The following is a 7,746-nucleotide window of genomic DNA, read 5'->3' as shown; positions in this document are numbered from 1 at the left end:
TGTATTCCCCAAACCTCAGGGAGGTGATTCATTGGTAACAGTTAGTGCTCCTGAGGGTGCTGTAGGTTGTTTTTTAACCAATTCATGGTGCAGTATTCCCTGTGAGGGCTTTTTTAAGCTAAATTTTCCGGCAGTCTACTATGCATGCCGCATCCATCAGCCTTAGAGAATGAAGACAATTCAATAAACCAGGGGATGGAGGCAAGGTGGCTACCCATCACAGAGATTACCTGGGCCAGTCAAGCAACAGGCGCTCATGGACAAGAGGGTCATTCTTTGGGATGAAGGAACTGATTGCTGTGACATTCTGCAGGACCAGAGTGGCAATGCATCACATATCCTGGATGTTGGTTGTGTGGCTGAAAGACCAATCCCACCCGGTTGTGACCCATGACCTATTTGTGAAAAAAGAAATTTGCTGGGAAGGGCTATAAGGAAGGCCAAGCTTCTACATTACAGAGGAGATTAGGATAAGGCTGGGAATGAAAGGTCTAGCCTGGTTTCTCCTTCAAGCAGAAGAAAGGCCAGCTCCCTCCCAAACCCTGGCATTGCCTACACAGGGACACTCTGCTGGGCACCTTCAAGGGCCCTATGCCTTCCATTGTCCACACGCTTCTGAAAGGCACACAGTGAAGGGTGATGCATGCCAAGTATGCTAGAGACATCAGGACTTGGCCAGATTCCACAACTTAAAGGAAAGGCTACTTCTCTGAGACACTGGCTGTGAATGACACCAAGAGAGAAAAGACTGCAAACAGAAAAAAAAAGTATTCATTGAAATGGAAATATGGAAGGTCAAGGTGCTTCGTTATTGATGAGAATGGGACACAGAGTGCAATGAAGTGTCTAGGATGACAATTTCTTGTCAAAGTCTTAAGGAGTAAGAAACACCTGTCGCCAGAGACAAACTAAACCTCTAAAGGGAAACTTCCTGAACGCCCAGTCTGCAAGCGGTCTGCATATTTCCTTCTGAAAGGGAGGGAAAGCTTCTGGCCTTGGCTGTGTTTCCTGTCCTTCCTTACAGAGGATAGAGGCAGCAGAGATTCAGGGGTAGTGGGTCCATATGTCAGGCTGTTGCTCAAGTGTTTAGAACCATTCCTGTGGTGCATTAAGTTTTGAAGAGCCACTGTCTGCACTGACTAGGCCCTGGAACATAACTTGTATGCATGGATTATGTGCTCTTCAGAATTTGAAGCCAGGCACTAAATGCTCTCTGACCACAGGGCAATCTTTCCCGTGGGTTGTCAGAAACTAATTACTCTTGGTTAGCACAGAAGCAGTGTGAGAACTCACCACCAATCTCTTAGGAGCACACTGTGTGGTTGACAGCCTCACTGACCCACCCAGCCTGCAAACCAAGTCCTAATTAGCAAATAGCAATGGGATAGGAATGGCTTTCTGAATGGCCAAAGTTTCATTTTCGGTGAGAATGAAAGAAAGCTGAGAAGGTAATGTCTCCCTCAATTTGCCCTTGCCCCAGAAGTGAGGTGAGTTGCCTTCCAACACCTTGGGCTACACACAAATATTCTGTGCTGAGTGCTGTCCACTGACTTACATGGAATGTTGTCAATATAGATCTTGAAGGCACAGTGCAGGGCTCCTATGGCCCAACCTATTCTGCTGTCTCAAGAACTCATGCGAATCCCCAATTAAAATCAGAGGGATTTACTCTGAACCATGGGCTCCAATTTGTCCATGGCAGATTCTAGTTTCAAAAAGAGTAAAAGGGGGCGCCTAGGTGACTCATTTGCTTAATCCTCTGGCTCTTGGTTTTGGCTCAGGTCATGATCTTGCAGTTCATCGTTATTAGAGTCCCATGTCGGGTTTTGTGCTGACAGCTCAGAGACTGGAGCCTGCTTAAGATTCTCTCTCTCTCACAGCCTTTCCCCCTGGTCGTTCTCTCTCTCTCTCTCTCTCTCTCTCTCTCAAAATTAAACAAATATTTAAAAAAATTAAAAAGAGGAAAAGTATGGGGCTTTTGAGTGTCTCAGTTGGTTAAGCATCGGATTATCACTAAGGTCATGATCTCATGGTTTGCAAGCTTGACCCCCACATCAGGTTCTCTCCTGTCAGCACGTAGCCTGCTTGGGGCCATCTATCCCTCCGTCTCTACCCCTCACCACATGCACACACTCTTTCATCCTCCCTCTCTCTCAAGAATAAAAATTAACACACAAAAAGGAGGAAAAGGGTCAGTGTTCCTATGAGAGATGATAATGGGCTAAGTCTGCGGATGAAATGACTAGTACAATCTCCTGGCAAGCGGACTGTCTCAGCAATAAGAAACACATATGCGCTAGGGTAAAGGGAAGCTTCCACTGTTTACAGTGGGAGCCCTCATGGCAAGAGGCCTGTATCCTTACTTGAGAAAGAGAAGGAAAGCTTTGGGATTTGACTGTTTTCCCTTCCTATCCTATCAGTGGATAGAGGCAGCAGTGATTCAAGGGGAGTGGGTTTGTGCTTAAGTGTTTAAAACTGGGCTGTGGTTCTTGAATGGTGTCTCTCAGAGCTAAGCACGTCCTTGAGAATACTGTGCATGGGTGAACCAACGGCGCTTCACAGTGAAAGCATCTTTTACAGCCACGGACTGGGACAAGTTGGATAACCATCATGTCTTTGATCAAGCATCCAAACACCAAGTACTCCCAGGAAAGCAATCTTTCCTTTGGGATATCAGAAACTGATTGCTCTTGGTTAGCACAGACCAGAGTCAGAGCTCATTGGGAATGGCTGGGCACTCACTATGTGGCGGACAGCCTCATTAGCCTTGCCTGGGGACCAAGACGTATTTATCAATACAGCCAGGAGTTGGGATGGCTACACACAGGCCCAATGGTTTTCATTTCAGCTGAGAATGGGAAACAGCTGGGAATGAATGGTCTAGCTCCATGCTCCTCTTGTTCCAGAAGGGAGGATAAGCTCCTTCCTGATATCTCTCACCCTGACTATATGCAAACATTCCTGGTGGACACCTGGAAATGCCCTGGGCTTATCTTTGTCAACAGGGTACTGAGACTGAGACTTTGAGGGACCCTGTGGTACAGCCTATCCCAGAGTGACAAGAACTTGGCCAGACTCCCTAGTTCAAAGAAGAGGAAAGGGCTCTGAGACACTAAACTAAACTCAACTCTGTCGAGCGACACTGTGGGGAAACCATCTTTGAACTGACGTCGTTTGGCTAAGTCAGCGTTTTACCAACCGGCGCGGGGAGCTATGAAAGTGCCATGGGCTCAACTCTTGGAAACAACAACTTTCTGCATAGGCCCCGCATAGGCTTTCAAACACGTCTCACAAGTGAAGCCAGGTGATATTAGAAAGACGGTTTCACCATAGTGTTCCACCGAGTTGAGCAGGTGGCACCTTCTGCATAGAATCCGCCAAGGTTTTCAAACACTTCGAATGAACTAAGTGAAACGCGAAGTTAGTTGAAACATGGATTCCCCGTGGAGAATCTTACTTCACAGAGTTGAACATACGGCACTTTCGGCGCAGGCCCTGCATGCGTTTCCAAAGACTTGTAACTTTGGGAAACGAGACGGGAGTGGAAAGAGGGTTTCCCCACAGTGTCTCATAGGGTTGAGCAGGTGGAACTTTGGGTGTCGTCTCCGGATGCTTTTTACACACGTCTACCTTAGTGAAACCACATTAGAGTCAGAAGAGGCTTTCCCCACTGCGTTGTGTCACCGAGTTGCGTAGGCGGCCCTTCCGCAGAGACACCTGAATAGCTTCCAAACCCTTTAAAATCAGTGAGGCCACATGGCAGTTGAAAGATGGATCTACCACACACACCTTTGTTTCTCACAGTTGAATATGGGGCACTTCACCGTTAGGCTTCCCCTGGGGTTTCAAACACTTCTAACTTAGGGGAAACCAGATGGTAGTTGCAAGGGGGTTTCCCGACCGTGGTGTTTTGCAGATTTGAGTATATAACCATCTCCTTGCAGGCTCTGCTTAGGGGTTTCAAACCTTTGTACCTATGCACAATGAAAAAGCTAGTTGAAGGATGGTTTCCCTTCAGTGTTGTCTCACAGAGTTCAGGGTATGACACGATCTGCATGGGACCTGCATCGATTTTCAAACACTTCCATCTCCGTGAACTAAGATGGAAACAGAGAGTTCCCCAGAGTGTTTCATAGTTTCGAGTACAAGGCACGTTCGGTGTAGGCCCCGCAATTTTTCTCCAACATTTTTAATTTGGTGAAACAAGATGTCATTCGAAAGATGTTTTCCACCACGGTTTGGTTTCACAGAGGTGAGTACCCGGCACTTTCCTTGTAGGACACACGTAGGCTTTCGACTTCCACTTAGCGAAACAAGGTGTTAAGGGGAAGATGGCTGTTTCCCCCACAGTGCTGTTTCACACACATGAGTATATGGCCCCTCTCCACCCAGGCCCGGCATGGGTTTCCAAACCCTTCTCCATTTGTGAAATTAAAGAGATGTTAGTCGAAAGACGGTTTTCCCTAGCGTGCTGTTTCCCAGAATTGAGCCTACGGCACTTTCCGCCTAGGCCCCCACATAGGTTTTTCCAACACTTCTAACTTGGAGCAACATTAAAAGATGGTTGACTCGTTTAAAAGATGGTTGACTCAACATGCTCTTTCACACTCTTGACGATACAGTACTTACCTTGTAGGCGCCCGGGGGGGGGGGGGGAGGGCGGTGTTTCCAACAGTGTTCCTTCCCTCGGTGAAACAGGATACTAGTTGAAAGACCATTTCATCACCACAGGGTTTGTTTGGATTGGAGGTGTTTGGTTCCCCCTCCGCCGCCCCTCCGCCCATACAACTGAGCGCATGGCACTTTCTACCTAAGCCCCACAGGTGTGCAATCACTTGTAACTTAGTGAAACGAGATGTCACTGGAGAGATGACTTCCCCGCAGCGTGGTTTCACAGAATTGAGTATGTGGAGCTTTCTTCATAGGCCCCCACATAGGGTTTCAGACGGTTCTCCCTTTGTGAGACACGGTGTTAACTGAAAGATGGTTTACCCAAAGCGCAGTTTGACCGAGGTGAGGATACGGCACTTTTCAGTATAGGCCTCCCATAATTGTTCACCGCCCCCCCTTTTACTTAGACAAAGGAGATGTTAGTTGAAAGACGCTTTCCCCACAGTGTGGTTTCCCACGGTTGACTAGACAACACCTACCTGATACGTCCGCATACGTTTTCAAACTCTTCTAACTTAGTCAAACAACATGTTCGTTGAGAGATGGTTTCTCTGCAGTATGCTTTCAGAGTTTCGAAATCATGCCACTTTCCACATCGTTCCCCGCATAGGTTTTCAAACACTTTTAACTTGTTGATGCAACATGTTAGTTGAAAGATGGTTGCCCCCAAAGTGCAGTTTCACAGGGTTGAGTTTATGGCACTTTCGGCATAGGCCCCGCGGGGGCGGGAGGGTCGGGGGGGTGGGTGGGGGGGGGTGGGTTGCGACACTTCCACCTTAGTGAAACATGATGCTCATTGAAAGATGAGTTCTCCACAGGATTCTTTCCCAGTGGCTGGTGCGCGTCACCCTCCGTATGTTTCTCCGCATAGGTTTTCAAACACTTCTCACTGAGGGATACAAGATGTTAGTTGAAAGATGGTTTCCCCAACGTGCCGCCTGACAGAGTGGAACTCATGGAACTTTCTGCATCGTCCCCGCATACGATTTCAAACACTCCGAACTCAGTGAGACGGGATGTTAGTCGAAAGTTGGTTTCCCCGAAGTGCACTTCTTGCTGAAGCCTCACACAGGTTTTCAGGCACTTCTAACTTCCTGAGTCAAGGCGACACTTGAACGATGGTTTCACTTCAATTTTGTTTTGTAATGTGGTGTCTAAAGAACTTTTTCTTAGGACTCACAGAGTTTTTCTATCCTTTCTAACTTAAAGAAACAAGTTGACAGTTGAATGTTACCCCTCAGTTTTGTTTCACTGAATTGAGTGTACGAACTATTCTCTTAGGCTCCACATGGTTTTTCAAACACTCCTTTGTGAAACCACATGTTACTTGAACGTCGGCTTCCTCACATTGTTGTTTCAGAGTTTTGAGTGTATGGCACTACGCTTGTACTCTTGCGGGTGTCTTTTGATAGACTTGTAATTTTTTGAAACCAGATTTTAAGAGAAATATTGTTTCTCCACAGTGTCTCTTGGCAGAGTATATCGCTCTTTTGTTTTAGTTCCCGCATGCTTTTCAAACACTTCTTTGTAAGATACTTTCCGTTCAAGCTCAAGATAGGTTTTCTAACATTTTTAACTTGTGATCGCAGATGATATTTGAACGAATGTTTCACCATAGTGTTGTTTTACAGAGTTGAGCCTATGACACTTTCTGTGTAGTACCCGCTTAGGATTTCAATGGCTTCTCACTTAATGAATCAAGGTGTTAATTGTAAGACGGTTACATCACAATGTTGTTTCAGAGTATATGGCCCTTTCCATCTATGCCCTGCATGGGTTTTAAACTCTTCTATATTTTTCAAACCAGACAGTAGCTCAAAGATTGTTTATGTTTTTTTTCACACAGTTTAGTGTATGGCAGTTTTCTCATAGTTCCCTGCAGGGGTTTTAAAACACTAGTGACTTAGTGAAACATGATGTTAGTTAAAACATGGATTTCCCTCAATGTTGTTTGACAGCCTTTAGTATATGGCCCTATCTTCCTAGGCCCCACAAGTGTTTCAAACAAGTTTAACTTAACGAAATGAGATATTAGTTGAAATATGGTTTCCCCATAGTGTTGTTTCACAGAGCTGTGTATATGGAACTATTCTCATAGGCCCCACATGGTTTTACAAACAGTTCTAAGTGAAATCAGATTTTAGTTGACAAACCGATTCATCACAGTGTTGTTTCACAAAGTTGAGTATGTCTCACTATCCCCATTGTTCCCACCCGGGCTTCCAAACACTTCTAACTTCGTGAAACCGGTTTTTAGTTGAAATACGTTTTCCCCACAGTGTTGTTTCACAAAGTTAGGTATAAGGTACTATGCCCGTAGGCCTTCGGGAGTTTTTTCGTACAATTGTAACTTATTGAAACCAGATGCGAGGAGAAAGATTGTTTCCCCAGAGTGTTGTTTCACAGAGGTGAGTCTATGGCAGTTTCATTGTAGGCCCCGCATGGTTTTCAAACACATCTAATTTAGTGAAATAAGGTATTAATTGAAGGACAGCTTCCCCAGTGTGTTGCTTGACAGAGTGAGTGCAAGATACTTTCCATGTAGGCTCCGCATAAGTTTTCAAATACTCCTAACCAGTGAACCCAGATATATTTGAAAGATGGTTTCACCACAGTGTTGTTTTACATATTTGAGTCTTTGTCACTTTCTGCATAGAAATTTCATAGGTTTTCCAACACTCCTAAGTGAAATTAGAAGATAGTTGAAACATGTATTCCCCACAGTGCTGTTTAAAGGAGTTGACTACCTCGCACTTTTGACGCAGATTCTACATGGGTCTTCAAACACCATTTTTGGGAAACAAGATGTTAGTTTGAAAGATGGTTTCCCCACAGTGTTGGGTCACAAAGTTGAGTGTATGGCACTTTGTAGTCTCTGGATGCTTTTCACACACTTGTAACAATGAAACATTTTAGTTGGAATATGGTTTCCCCTCAGTCTTCTATCACAGGGTTAATACATTGTGCTTTTCTCACGGGTCCCGCAAAGTTTTCAATTTTAACTCAATGAAACCAAATATTAGTTGAAAGATTGTTTCACCACTCTGTTTTCACAGAGGTCAGTATATGGCACTT

The sequence above is a fragment of the Panthera leo genome, chromosome C1 (assembly GCF_018350215.1).
Source record: "Panthera leo isolate Ple1 chromosome C1, P.leo_Ple1_pat1.1, whole genome shotgun sequence".
Taxonomy (NCBI): Eukaryota; Metazoa; Chordata; class Mammalia; order Carnivora; family Felidae; genus Panthera; species Panthera leo.
The sequence above is the reverse complement of the archived record's forward strand: the minus strand, read 5'-3'. Positions refer to the sequence as shown.